Below are 16355 nucleotides of genomic sequence, written 5' to 3'. Positions count from 1 at the left end.
TAAGCGCCCATCAATTTACCGTACGCAGCATTAGACTATTCCTGTAATTCTCTTCGATCGTTGTCTCCACTATGGTACTGTCAGAGGAATGACTTTAAGTGTGATGCTGTGCTGGACCAAAGTCGGCGTATCTGGTGGGAGCTGAGTGGTGGTTGGAGCTCTGTATATACTTATTGGTGGTGCAAACCGTCGGCACATTATCATCGCAGGTTGTATTTAGTAATCCCCTTTTCTTTACTATGCGCTTAACTGCAATAAAATATTTTCGGTTGTCATATCGGAGCATAAGCGTCTAAGTGAACTGTTGGGTAGTAGCGCCAGCGAACAGTACAAGATAGCATTCGTTAACAGTACAGCGTATTTAGTAAACAACGAACCAGTGAAGGGTTTGCGTCATAGTAATCTGTCAGTGGAAAATGAAATATCTGTTTTCCGTCCTATTTTGTTCTTCGCTAGTTTCCACGGAACCCGTAGCATATTGAGATATTGGCGAGCACATAGAAAACATAACTGTTCTCTTAGACCTGAGATTAAGATGGGAACACCCATGTTCAACCATGCATTTCTCGCAGTGTTTTTGCCCAACTCTATCTACTGGCCATTTCCTGCTTGCTTCTCTGAAGTGCCACTTCCTGACCTGTTTTTCAGCTCATGTTAATTGATTACTGGAATACACGTGCCTTCATGGGAAACACACAAGTCCTTTAGCCAGCCTAACACGTTCCGACCACAAACCACTTTAGGGGGATTATACGAAGTCTGCCCATAATGGACAGAATCGTCCTTCAACGTCACTGACGTTAAGAGTAGCCAAGAAGCGGAGCACATGGGCGGGGTAAGTACCTCTGACTACCTCAAATGGTGGACGAGTGTATCAGCGCTACCAACAGAGACGTCCAGTTCTGCAGCGAGGTACTTTTGAGCCAGCGATCACTTCAATTGAGAGTGGCCGCACGTTCCAACAGTGCAGGAGTGACAGCTGTGTGCGACCGGCAGGCATGCTGGAAGTCAGGCAGGTTTGCGCGACCTTAAGTGCTCCTTCCATTTCATGTCGTTTTGCAACGCTACACCTAGCTAGATATTTAATCAGCGCGACTGTGTCAAGCAGCACATTACTATTGCTGTGTTCGAACGTCACGAGATATAACACACTCATCTGCGATAACTTACATTTTTCTACGTTTAGGATAAGCTGTCGTTCATCGCACCGACTAGAAAATTTTCTTAAGTCATCTTGTATCCTCCTGCAGGCACTCAACGACGACACCTTCCCGTACCACACAGCGTCATCAGAAAACAGCCGCCAACTGCTGTTCACCCTGTCCATCAGATCATTAATGTATATAGAGAACGGGTGCAGTCATATCATACTTCACAGGGCCATTTCTGACAACACCCGTGGCTCTAGTGAAAACTCGCCGTCTAGGATAACGTACTGGGATCTAATACTCGAGAAGTCTTCGACTCACTCACGCATTTGGGAATATAATATGATGCTCAACCCTTGTTAACAGTCTGCCATGGGGCTGTTAGTTGTAAACAGATAAATATAGAATTTGTCTGTTGCCCCCTCATCCATGGTTCGTAGGATATCGTGCGAGGAGAGAACATGCCGGATTTCGCACGAGAGATGGATTGTAAGTACATGCTGATATGAACACAGATATTTCTCCATCTCAAGGAAATCTATTATATAAGAAGTGAGAATATGTTCAGGTGTCAAAGATAAGAGGAACGGTTTAGTATGGAAGGCTAGAGATGAACGAGTAAAAGTTCTACGTACGTTCAGACCATTGGAGACGGACGCTAGCTGAGCTGAACAAAAATTGGAACCATAAATCAGCTACTCTCTTAAGATAACCACTAGAAACGTAAATCAAGGTGACTGAATATGTACTGATCCTCACTGCTTCCAAATACGTAATCAATTCCTTAACGCTCGGTTTGATCCCAAACGACGACAGTGCAGCGTCATGAGCTATTCGCGTCCACACACACACACACACACACACACACACACACACACACACACACACACACACACAAATGTACTCACATATACCCACACAAACATATCCGTATGCTTACAGCGACACGCCAGCTGAAGGACGTGAGTAAATACGTATTGCTGAACGCCAGGTGCGAGGAATTTCGGAGCCATTTGCAGACAAGAAGGGCTCTCCAACTGAAGAACGTCGTGACGTAAACCGCTTAGAGCAGCGACCAGGGAGCTGCTGCTATTGCTGAAATGGATTAACACACGCTGCTGAGCACCTACTATACACATCAGCGTTCACAAACCAAAGAAAAATTACAAAAATAATATCTCGATAAAACACAAGCCAAGAAAGGTGAGTATATTGTTTTCACAGTAGCGCTGCAGGGAATAAGTACCGGTAAACCGTAGCCGCTGAAGTGCATTTGCGCAGAGGCATTATTCACTGGATGAAAAACGAGGGATGACCATCGGCAGATTGTACGCCAGTCAAGCTCACGCAGATGTAGCCAGATAAGTAAATGTTCACCTCTGTATTGTGTTTAGACTGCAGCAAACTTTTGTAACACAGATCTGACAGCCCTAAAGTCAGCTACATAATTTGTGATCCCTTCTTTAACAGTAACAACAGGAGCGATTGAATTTCATATTGTAGAGGGCGTCATAGTAGAACCAACTCCCTGTTTACGGGCACGAAGTAGATACTCACTAGGACGTACAGTATATTTTGAACATCCTTCATAGATAAAGCCCAATATCATTTAGAGCAGAAGATGAAAAGTGACTCATCAAACTAAATTATTAATTTCTAGTAATTGTCGCGAAATTCAGCATGGTCTCAAAAACTCTAGTCCATGTTAATACGTTGTTATTAGTAATCACAGGACGATTGCATTTTTCGTAAATGGTTTCCTTAGAGTCAAGCAAAAAAGTAACCAGGTCGCTTCAGTATTTCTGATTGGTAATACTTCCGCAGCATATTGATATGTACTGGACAAAGTGACCATGGGACGCAAAATCTAGTCATTTTTGTAACTGTATTAAGAATATCTTGAAATGTAGAATATGGCATGGTGTCGCGAATGAAGAGTCATCCAAAGATGCAAGTAATTTGAGATATACCACAGGCAGGTCGCCCATAATTGGGGTAGTGAGGAGAGGGATTGGAGTGGGCTCCAACAGTCAGAATAGCCTAGATGTTTATGATTTTATAAGATAAAAATAAGCATGTTCAGTACAGAAATTGAACTTTTTTTCGGGCGGATGGCAACAGAAATATAATTCTAGAAATGCTTAACATAGTCCTTTATTGTATTGTTTATTAATTATAACCGGTTTCCGTCCTCGACCATCATCTAGGCAATTTGTATAAAAGTAAATGCAACGAACTGATCATTTTTGTGTTACTTGTAAAAGAAAAAAATAAAAGCTTCACGTGTCATATATAATTACATGTATGAGACACTACTTGTGCACAGTCAAACTTATAGTGTACATCCTACAAAATAAAACTTCACACATCGAAATAAGTAGTGTCAAATAATAAAATAGTTGCATCATAACACACAAACAGGAGCAAAATGTGACTACAATCACAACTACTCATGTCATCCCTGTCTTGTTGAACTGCAAAAAAAGAAATAGCCTAATCCTCTGGTAAAAAGTATCAGTTAAAAAATAATGAAGTGAAGCTAGTCATATTCTGTGGACACACAGCATTAACTGTGGCACTACAGAAAAAATTTGAGTAAAATTTGTTTTATACTGAGAAGATTTGAAATAAGCTTTTCTTGTGGTTCCTATCATTGCACTACGGCGGAACGAAACAAATTTAGTACTAAGCTTATTATACTACGTACCGATCACTGAACAAGAACGGAATACAACAAAAATTATTTAACGGTTGGAGTGCAATAGTTACACAACAGCTCTGATAGTAATTTTTATTTGAAGCATGCGTCTGATTTCAGAATAATGTATGTTCAACAGCTGCGGATGAGATTTTGGACCGCGGATATTTTTCTTGATTCCACAGCGTTTTCATTATTTAATCAATGGTCAAGATCGCCTCCCGTTACCGGTAGTTGATATATCTACACTGAAGGGCGGAAGAAACTGGTACAGGCTTGCGTATTCAGATACAGAGATATGTAAACAGGCACAATACGGCGTTACGACCAGCAACCCCTATTTAAGACATCAAGTGTTTGACACAGTTGTTACATAGATTCCTGCTGCCACAATGGTAGTTTACCAAGATTTAGGTGAGTTTGAAAGTGGCGTTATAGTCGTCGCACGAGCGATGGGACACAGCATCTCCGCGCCAGCGATGAAGTGGGGATTATCCCGTACTTAACGAGTGTACTGTGGATATCAGGAATCCGGTAAAACATCAAATCTCCGACATCACTGCGGCTAGAAAAAGATCCTGCATGAGCGGGACCGAACAGAATCCTTCAACGTGACAGAAGTGCAACCATTCCACACAGGATTTCAATGCTAGTCCATCGACAAGTGTCAGTATACGAACTATTCAACGAAACACCATCGATATGGGCTTTCGGAGCCGAAGAACCACACGTGTGCCATGACTGCACGACACAAAACTTTACCCCTCGCCTGGGCCCGTCAACACCGACATTGGACTGTTGATGAATGGAGACATGTTGTCTGGCCGTACGAGTCTCCTTTCCTCCTTTCAAGTTGTATGGAGCAGATGGACATGTACGCGTATGGAGACAATCATGGATCCTGCATTTCAGCAGGGGACTGTTCAAACTGGTGGAGGCTCTGTAATGCTGTGGAGCATATGCAGTTGGAGTGATATGGGACCGCTGATACGTCTAGATACGACTCTGACAGATGGTTCGAATGGCTCTGAGCACTATGGGACTTAACATCTTAGGTCATCAGTCCCCGAGAACTTAGAACTACTTAAACCTAACTAACCTAAGGACAGCACACAACACCCAGCCATCACGAGGCAGAGAAAATCCCTGACCCCGCCGGGAATCGAACCCGGGAACCCGGGCGTGACTCTGACAGATGACACCTACGTAAGCATCCTATCTGATCACTTGCCTCCATTCATGTCCATTGTACATTCCGACGTTCTTGGGCAATTCCAACAGGACATTGCGAGACCCCACACGTCCAGAATCGCTACAGAGTGGCTCCACGGACACTCGTTTGAGTTTAAACACTTCCGCCGGCCACCAAACTCCCCAGACATGAACATTATTGGGCATATCTGGGATGCCTTGCAACTTGCTGTTCAGAAGAGATCTCCACCCTCTCGTACTCTTACGGATTTATGAACACCCTGCAGGATTCACGGTGTCAACTCCATCCAGCACTACTTCAGACTTTACTCGAGTTCATGCCACGTCGTGTTGCGGCACTTCTGCGTGCTCGGTGAGGGGGGGGGGGGGCTATACGATATTTGGCAGGTGTACCAGTTTCTTTGGCTCTTCAGTTTATATACGACTAATTACAGCTAGTTTATCCATTGGGCGTAGCGTATCTGTACGCGTATAGGTGCTGTACGTCAGCGAGCCCACATTACCGTCGGCGTTATATTGCTTGTTTTAAAAACTAAACACACTTGCCAAGGTGACATTTCACTTTGGTCTTATTCTGCACTTAAACTGCAGTTAGTAAGTTAAAGCTAGGCGAGCGGGGTGTTAGAAGTGCGATACACAGTCAATTAATAAGCTGTCCTAGCGAAGCATTGCACCGTTGAGACAGGCAAAAACATGCAGCTGGTGAACCAACCAACTCACTGCGAGACCAAAAAATCACAATATTAAACACATTTATACCCCATTAATTGTTATCAGACATACAAAATAGTTACCTCATTGAATATGTCGCATCGAGAAAGACACTTCTGCCCCGGTATTTGTGACAACATTCTTCGCGGATTTGACTCGACAAAATAATTTTAAGAAATATTTGCTATCCGTAAACAGAGAAAAAATATAAGAGATTAATTTCCAAGATTTAACAATAGATATGTTTCATAAAAATAAGCGAAATCTTCAAATTGACATAATTTAAAAGTTCCGGACTAATAAGCCGTGGTCGACGCATAAGACTTACTCCCAACGTTTCCTCTCCGACTTCGGGACACATCTTCAGCGGTAAAGTGGCGAACTGCAACCAGAACTCGAGGTTGTCCCGAATACATGGACAGTGTAGAGGGCACCACAGTCCATAACGTTACGTCGCCTAACTGATTGTCTCTGGTAATGCCAAAATTCTCGTTTGAAAATAATCGATAGTCGTTCTCATGTTGCAATGTTGAAATTTTATCTAATTTAACACCTTCCTCTTTTCTGGTAACATTATTACGGTGTTAATAAATTTCAATAGACTCTCTGCACATACGCGCATAACGATGCAATATTTTCGGTATGCCACTCGTCTAAGTAAATTTTATTTCATGATCGCCCTCTCGATAAAGGTGTTCCGCTACGGCCGTAGGTCTATGTCCCGGTCGGCAATTCCTCTCATGTTCAACCAGACGGGTGTTAACACTTCTTTTTGTGGTACCAAAGTAAACCAGTTCACAACTACAAGGAATTTTGTATACACCCGATTTAGCCAAAAGATGTCTTATGTCTTTTGCCGATAGGAACTAGTTTTTCTTCCTGGTGTGTCTGAAGGTAGTTTTTACATCATACTTGCTCAACTCTTTCCCAGCGCGATCTCCAATCGTACTGATCAACGGAAGGAAAACTTTCCCTTTGGGCGGCCGTTGTTCCTCGTGATTGTTTCTCAAGGACGAAGTGCTCGATCTGTCTCCTTGTCAGAATAATTCTTCTTCTTCAATGTCGATCGTAGATTTCAAATTCATCTTTTAAATAAGTCGGTTCACAAATTTTGTGCGCCCTGTCTACCAAGGTTTTAATGACACCTCTTTTTTGTCTGGGGTGGTGGTTAGAATCTTTATGTATGAAACGACCAGTATGCGTGGCTTTTATGTACCGCCTATGGCCCAAAGTCCCGACCCCTCGTTTGCTAACAGACACACCTAAGGTATTCAGTTGGCCATTATTCTCCGCCTACATAGTAAATTATATTTTCGGATTGATATAGTTGACATGTATCAAGAAGGCATTCAGCTCCTCTGTACCGTGTGTAGTCGTAGTATGGACACACGGTACAGAGTAATTGCTAATAATCAAGAAGTAATCCTCTTTCTCTCTCTCTCTCTCTCTCTCTTTCTCTTCTCTGAATGATGATTGAAAACCGAAATGTTCAGAATTTCGGTGAGGGGGGCGGGGGGGGGGGGGGGGCGCCCTATACGATATTATGCAGGTGTACCAGTTTCTTTGGCTCTTCAGTTTATATACGACTAATTACAGCTAGTTTATCCATTGGGCGTAGCGTATGTACGCGTATAGGTGCTGTAGTCTTTTGTGACTAGTTTAGGGGTCTCGGGCTATTTCTCAACCGCTCTTGCTTAAAAACAGTGCTTAAAAAGTGGGTCCCATCATGTGGATGGATTTTTTTTTTTTTATCCTACTATCCAGACTGGTATGTGAAGTAAAGCCTGGATAAAATATGAATTCTAGAATTTTTACAGTTGCGTCAAGTAGGTGTTGATGAGATAAGTTCTGCTCTGAAAAACAGATGTCGAATGTACAGGGTGTTTGAAAAGAGAGTGACCTGATTTTGGAGGATAATAATTACGAAACATGAGACGCGCCGGCAAGGAAATGTTTCTTGTTTGAATGAGTGTTGCCTAGGCCCTAAACCTTCAGAAAATCGACGTCAGATGCCAGTCAATGCGTCTTCCCCGTTTGCAGTTAGCCAAAAGTAAGAGGGCGTCCGCTCAACAGAAAGCGTGTGCTGCAATTTGCAAGAAGTGGGTCAGTGATTCCAGTCCGGCGTGCTTTTTGTCGACGTTCGGAATTTCCGCTTGCACCCAAAAACATTCTTCGTTGGTATCGCCAGTGTGAAGAGACAGGATGCTTGTGCGAAGATAGGCCCACCTCACACTTCTAATGACCTGATTCGCCAAACGTTTGAGCGGAGAGCACGAAAGTCCACTCGCCGTGTAAGAAGAGAATTGGAATGCCTCATACGACTGAATGGCGGGTGTTAATTTGTCGTTTGGATTATAAAGCATACAGATTGCAATTTGTGCAAGCTCTTCTGGTTCGTCATAATAGGAAACAACTACTTCAGCTGTGCTTTACTAGAGGACATGGAAAACTTTACATATTTTTCACGTTTAGTTTTCAATGATGAAGCAACATTTCATGTTAGCAGTGAAGCAATCCGATATAATGTGTGCATATGGAGACTTCAGAACTGCAAAACCAGTACTGAGCACGAAAGAGACTCGCCTAAAATCAACGTCTTTTGTCCCATTTCTCGTGAGAAAGCAAACGGTCCCTTCTTTTTTGAGGGAAATACAGTGACTGAAATGAGCAAACATCAAATGCTGCAGAATTGGCTTCTTCTACAACTTCAGGAGAACTCCAATGACTTCATCGTCCAACAGGATGGAACTCCACCAGACTGGCACAACAACGTACGTCAGGTTCTCAGTTACATTCCGCCTCGACGCTGGATAGGGCGCACAGGACCTCGAGACACTGTCCTGCGTTCTTGGCCTCCAAGATCGCAAGACGTGGCCCCAAGCGATTTTTTCTTTTGGGAATATGTCATATAGAAGAGGTGAAGAACAGTACAACGGCCGCCATAACTTCAGTAAAAGCAAATACATTGGGTACGATTCATGACTACTTTAGCTATCTTCTCGACGTTGTTCATGCTGCTGCTGGTGGACTCACAGGGCATTTGTTATAGCACAACTAAAACTTGAAAATTTTGTATTTTGTTATTCATCCCATGTTTATAGAGTGTTTTTATCAATAAATATAGAGTTTTGAAAGCGGTCATTCTTTTTTAATCACCCTGTATATTTATTGTTACAAGGTAACTAATTTATGTGGCATTGCTGAATAAAATAAAGATGCCGCAAGACGTATTGGTAGATGCTCACGGAAGGGGGTCTGGTCTGGGAATGGCCAAGAGGAATCGGAACGGACGCGCTGATATGTCAATCGGCCGGAGTGGCCGAGCGGTTCTAGGCGCAACAGTCTGGAAGCGCGCAACTGCTATGGTCGCAGGTTCGAATCCTGCCTTGGGCATGGATGTGTGTGATGTCCTTAGGTTAGTTAGGTTTAAGTAGTTCTAAGTTCCAAGGGACTGATGACCTTAGAAGTTAAGTCCCATAGTGCTCAGAGCCATTTGAACCAGCTGATATGTCAAGTACTGCCACCATGGCGCGGAACAATTACCGGGTAGCCTGGCCGAACAGAGCGACCAGAGTTGTAATATCATCGACACAGTGGAAAGACAGAGCTGCTGTGGCTTATGCGATACGATTGCTTCACATCCGATCCCTGGCTCCTTCGTGACTTACGTAACAGGAATTGTTGCCTTAGCAATCCAAGGATGGTCCAGGCCTATGTAAATACTACTCACTGCTAGACAGAAGTATCCAGCCTGACAGCCACCAGCTCAAGAGTGCACCTACGCTAGTTTACAGATCTGCGCGGGTCAGCTAGTCACCACCCCTGGACTCTGCCGCAGCTGGCTGCTGTCCTGGCATTCGTGCTGCACCCGATGCTGCTGGCTTAGCGTCCACCAACCAGTTGGCCGCCTGTGGGCCTGCTTCAGCAGTTGCCACCCTCATCTACAGCATGAGCCTGGGGCCACCCATATATAACACTACCGCCTGCTACTGCTATACCACAACCTTAAAGTTGGAAGCAAACCGTAAAATGTAACTATCTTGCTAAAGCAATTATGGTATAAAGTAACAGAGCAGTGTTATACTCTGAAAGGAATTTTGCTGTGTTGACCGCGATTTACCGAACGGAGGTGGCTTATCGGAAGTGAAAGTCAGAACTACGTAAATATTTAAACAGTAACGAGCAATATTTTGCCTATCCACAGTGTCCAAATGATAATAAAAACAGTCGCCAGCCTAATTGGGCATAAGAATGAGTAACATGCTTGTTCAAGAAAATAGATATGAGTAACTTTAATGGACAGACACAGCCTATACTTTATCACACGAGAGTGCAATGAACTCTGTCACTAGCAGATATTGACGTTAAAGAAAGTCCTAACAGTTATAGGAGAACATGGCTACTTGCATAATGGTAACAGAAAATGACATACACTTTTGCCTTCAAGGCTTGGTCAAACTGAATGGTCTCAATAATATTACTATCAATATTCACTGTAGAATCTTAAAATGGACATAGGTTCAGTATTTCTCTTACCAATTAATTTATTATCTGATATGGAAAAAAAATTTCACTAGCAAACTATTCCTCACTGACCTTTGAATAAAAGGAGCTTCTGTTGTCATAGATAGTGGTCTTTCTGTTACTTGTTACCTAGCATAATCACAATAGACATACTGTGGATCCTGTTACACCATTATTAATATGTACTTCCAATACACAAGAGACAAGCACTTAGCAAACATGAGTGTATAACCTTCCACAAATGCAGTTCATGACTTTTACTGCAGTGAGACACAATATTGACAAATTTGTAAAAAAAAACTGACTCACCTTTTTGCATTTACAACAGGCAGCACTATGATCATTAACTAAGCAAAACTTTATAAGCTTCAGTTTTAAGAACTTTTAATTTTTAAAAGTAACAGCAAATTGTCTTTATTAGTCTTCTACTTTCAAGTCAATGATTAAATAATTAACTTTGAAACTGCACAAAACTTTAAATTGGACTGTTTCAATCGCTGGGAGGCTTTCACAAAGCTACATTTACTACCTCCCACAATTTTACTAAATGCACAGTAAATCTGAATACTCCCTTCTTACCAAATATCAAACAACCTTATTTAATTAACTGTTTGGCTTTGAGGCTTTCACTTTTTCCACAACAAGGACACTCGGTAATCATAGTTAAACGGAGAGGAACCTGAGAGGTGTTGTGAAAAGGAAAAAATCAAGGTAGGTACATAAATTCAGTTATAAATCAGCTTATATTTGAGCACACTAAAATATCCAGTGAGCTGATCCTTCACTGTTCATTACTTTAGTTCTTCTGTTCCATTACAGGGATTGTGCAATGTGGTGGCGAGTGCATGTTGGTAGGTGGATTTGCAGGTAGAATTGCTGGACTCTGTCATTTCTTGGTGGCGATGATAGATACCAATTCCAGAATAGTTCCAGATCTTTATCCATCCATCCGAGACACTGGAAAGCGTCAGGAAAAGCCTCTCTCGGAACCAGCACAATACACAACTTTTACATGAGCAGTTTATAATTTGGTAGCTCTTCCCCGACTGACTCTTGGTTCCACCTTTCTATCCATGCCCACCACATTTTGCGCGCGCTACACAGTTCCGTTACCGAGGGTAACCACACCACCTTTTACATACAAAATAACTCAGAACCCTAAGTGAAGGTCAGCAGTTTACATAACAGCAACCAAACATATTAAATAAAACATAACATTTGCATATATTGACATGTCTATAAAAAATTATTCACACAGAAATTACAATTATATACAGTAAGTTTTGTTCCCTCCAAATGAGACAAAGAATTTAAATGACAGATACACTAGATTGCATAGAATCAAACCATGACATCAAAGTTTTTACAAAGAAAGGAGTATACAATTTTGTGTTACCGATTCAATCAAACAACATTTACAGAAGCTCAACAATGGAATGTTGAACAAAACAGAAAGCAAATGAATCAACAAAAGGTACGTAGTGTATAAGTTATGGTGCTACACATCCACTCAGCCACCATCGTCTGTGTGGGCAAACTTCTTACCTACTGCCTCTTCTTGCACGGGCAGTCACTGCTGCTGAGAGCCACCTCCTCCATGCTGTTTCTGACAGGTAGGGCAACCATCGGAGTGCATTAGTATCGTTCGTGTTTTCATTGTTAATAGGCCTGCCACGTCTCTGCAGTATCGTTTCTAACAGGGTATGGTTCCTGCAAACTTCGCAGGAGAACTTCTGTGAAGTTTGGAAGGTAGGAGATGAGGAACTGGTGGAAGTAAAGCACTGAGGACGGATCGTGAGTCGCACTTGGGTATTTTAGTTGGTAGAGCCCTTGTCCGTGAAAGACAAAGCTCCCGAGTTCGAGTCTCCGTCCTGTACACAGGTTTTATCTGCCAGCTACTTTCATAACCGCTCACACTCAGCTGCAGAGAGTAAATTCATTCAGCAGTATCACATTTGGTTGAGTAAGTAGCTCAGTTACATGTCACCCTGTCTGCAACACTGGAGGGTGAGCAGCTAACCATATTTGTTCCCCATAAAGTGATCCATCATCAGGTAGTAATAGCTTGGCTACACAAACATCTGGAACAAGCACTGGGATCTATTATGGTTCCTTCCATCAAACCATCAAACCTTAGGGGGATGTAGTTGTTCTCCTCCCTTGCTTGAAGTCCACGATTGCTGTAACTTGTCCTTGATATCCTACATACTGGCACTTGGCCAGAGATGACACCCAAGTTGATTCCATACATGTTCTGCTCAGGACAGGTCTAGGGACCTTCTTGGTCATGAGACTACCTGAACACCACGCAGGCAGTTCTCCAGTGTCATGTTTCAACGAGCATGACACCATGATTAACATCACTGCTTCTTGGTTTAAATGGTTCAAATGGCTCTGAGCACTATGAGACTTAACATCTGAAGTCATCAGTCCCCTAGGACTTAGAAGAACTTAAACCTAACCAACCGAAGGACATCACACACATCCATGACCGAGGGAGGATTCGAACCTGCGACCGTAGCAGTCGCGCGGTTCCGGACTGAAGCGGCTAGAAGCGCTCGGCCACCGCGGCCGGCTTGTGCTTTTCAAACTAATCTCCGGGTTCATTACGTCTTTACTTGGTCAGTAGTGTATCTTCATCTTCTCGTTTCTTTCGTTCATTTCCAAACCGATTCAGACGTCTATAATCTTCCTCAGGGTTATCCTGTAGACGTTTCGCAGCAGATGGCGTATTTACTAATGCAAGTCCACTCCGCATTCAGAGCACGCACGATGTTGCCCTGCGCAGTGATTGCGCAGAATGCAAATGGGGATGCAGATGCAGAGTGGGTGTGTGGGAGCGGCACGCGCGACCCGCGTCGCGTGCCGGCGCGCCGTTGGCAGCGGCTGCCGCTGCCACCGCCCTCCTTGCGCGTCCATTAGCGGTAATTATGCTTACATCCTGCGTCGGCGCAGTGGCGTGGGCGCGCCACCTTCTCGCCAGGTGGTCGAGCGAAATCTGTCCGTTGCGTGTCTCCTGTAACTACCGCCCTAATGCAGTGGGCCTCTTCCTACCCTGCCTTCTTTTTTAATAAGCCCGTGGCACGTAAATAACATTCGGAAGAGGCCAATATAAGATTACGAGCTGTCCTATCTCTTCTTTTAAAATCTAATCGAGGGCGATGAACTATGTCGGTGTTCGTGGGTGGGCTGTCTACGCCCACAGACCACCTTGATTCTCACCTGAATGACAAGCGTCTAGAAACGAACAAGTTCTTAACAACAATTGTAAATATTCAGTGAGGATGGATATGTAAGACAAGAGAGAATAAGTTTCTACCCAACGTCATTCTTTAACAACGTTCCTCGCCCTCCACCTGACGTTATACTCTCCTGGCGCTGCCAGTTCTTGCTAATAATAGTAGTAGCAGTAGTTTTAGTCGTCTGTGGATCGCTATTACACTGTAGTTCCTTCTCTAGATTGTCGCACAGATGATGAAATGGTAGATACCGAAATAGATGAGAGAGCGATAGAAAAATAATTAAAATCGCTCAAAAGAGGAAAGGCCGCTGGACCTGATGGGATACCAGTTCGATTTTACACAGAGTACGCAAAGGAACTTGCTTCCCTTCTTGCAGCGGTGCACCGTAGGTCTCTAGAAGAGCGTAGCGTTCCAAAAGATTTGAAAAGGGCACAGGTCATCCCCGTTTTCAAGAAGGGACGCCGAACAGATGTGCAGATCTGTAGACCTATATCTCTAACGTCGATCAGCTGTAGTATTTTGGAACACGTATTATGTTGGAGTATAATGACTTTTCTGGAGACTAGAAATCTACTCTGTACGAATCAGTATGGGTTTCATGTGGAACCCAGCTCGCGCTATTCGTCCACTAGACAGCAACGGGTTCCCTGGTAGACGCCGTGTTTCTTAACTTCCGCAAGGCGTTTGATACAGTTTCCCACGGTCGTTTAATGAACAAAGTAAGAGCATATGGACTATGAGACCAATTGTGTGATTATATTGAAGAGTTCCTAGATAACAGAACGCAGCATGTCATTCTCAATGGAGAGAAGTCTACCGAAGTAAGCGTGATTTCTAGTGTGCCGTAGGGGAGTGTCGTAGGACCGTTGCTATTCACAATATACATAAATGACCTTGTGGATGACATCGGAAGTTCACTGAGGCTTTTTGCAGATGATGCTGTGGTGTATCGAGAGGTTGTAACAATGGAAAATTGTACTGAAGTGCAAGAGAATCTGCAACGAATTGACGCATGGTGCAGAGAGTGGCAATTGTATCTCAATGTAGACAAGTGTAATGTGCTGCGAATACACAGAAAGAAAGCTACAATATAGCAGGTCATCAACTGGAACCAGTTAATTCCATAAATTATCTGGGAGTAGGTATTAAGAGTGATTTAAAGTGGAATGACAACATAAAATTAATCGTCAGTAAAGCAGATGCCAGACTGGAAAGGATGTAGGTTACAGTACACTTGTTCGCCCACTGCTTGAATACTACTCACCAGTGTGGGATCCGTACCAGATAGGGTTGAAGATCCAACGGAGAGCGGCGCGCTTCGTTACAGGATCATTTAGTAATCGCGAGATCGTTACGGAGATGATAGATAAACTCCAATGGACGACTCTGCAAGAGAGACGCTCAGTAGCTCGCTACGGGCTTTTGTTGAAGTTTCGAGAACATACCTTCACCGAGGAGTCAAGCAGTATATTGTTCCCTCATACGTATATCTTGCGAAGAGACCGCAAGGATAAAAACAGAGAGATTAGAGCCCACACAGAGGCATACCGACAATCTTTTTTTCCACGAACAATACGAGAACCGATAGAGGTACTCAAGGTACACTCCGCCAAACACCATCAGGTGGCTTGCGGAGTATGGATGTAGATGTAGATGTACATGCTGTGCAAAACTTAAGGATGAAAGTAACTTTCGCGAGATGGTACTGCCAAGTAACGTAGCTCTCTGAAATCGGACCGTACAAGGAAAGAACTGCTACTGTATAGTCATAGACCTATTCAAGTAACTAGACCGCTCGCTGGCGCTAGTGTAGCGTTCTCGTAATAAAGCCGCCATTTTCAGGTTAACGCTGTATCTGCAGATAGTAAATGATGTCAAATATCTAATAAAAAGTAGTATACACAATAACTTAACACATGCAAATAGCGTTCGTAAGGGCTCTGTATGCCTGTTGTGAGCAAAAACTGAAAAAATTAAGAATTTTTAACATGTTGCAGCCCTGTCAGCAACTGTGATAAGTTAATACATCAATGATCCGCCTCAGTTGCGAAACGTTACTGGTCTTTACGCAGGTTTCAGTGAGAGTAATCTAGAGTTCCTACGCAGCGTCCGCGGCTAACCGACCGCTTTCCAGAAAGTGGGCCTGGGACTGTTTCTCAGCTTTTAAGTAACGCAGCTTAAGATGGTACCACGGTACTTTAGCTTTTTATGTTTGACCGTGCCTTATTCTGGCATGTATTAGTTTATTTTATGCTTCTGAAGAAGGCTAGATTACTCTAGATGAAACCTAGGTAAAGACCAGTAACTTTTGGCAACTGAGGCGGATCTTTAACCTATTAAAAATTAAGTGCCTAGTTCTACCTATACTGCAAATTATAATTGCGCTAGTCCAAGCTAGTTGATGTAAAAACACGATAAAATTGTGAAAAAGAAGATAGATGAAATCATGGCATACGAAAATAAATTAAAGGCTGAAAAATAAGTGCCAAAGGTAGATGTCAGAAAATGTTAAACAGGAACCGAAAATTAAAAATTTAGTGAATGATAAAATAGTCTCAGTACCTGCTACTTCTTAAGTTCGATCCAGCTTTATTGAATCGATAACATTTTCGCTCGTAGTGGTAAGAAACGAACCCTAAATTCTTCAATAGATATTTATTATTCCCCGTCTTTTGATCGAGACCTGATACAAGAAACTATTCATTTAAGATACAGTTGATTACTCAGCAGGAATTGCGAAATAAACATCGTTTTATCTTCTGTTCCCTTCCATTGTCTATCATATCCTTTACAACGTAGGCCAGTAGCCATATTTGTACC

This window comes from Schistocerca serialis, chromosome 4 (genome assembly GCF_023864345.2).
Source record: "Schistocerca serialis cubense isolate TAMUIC-IGC-003099 chromosome 4, iqSchSeri2.2, whole genome shotgun sequence".
NCBI lineage: Eukaryota > Metazoa > Arthropoda > Insecta > Orthoptera > Acrididae > Schistocerca > Schistocerca serialis.
Note: the sequence above shows the minus strand (reverse complement) of the source record.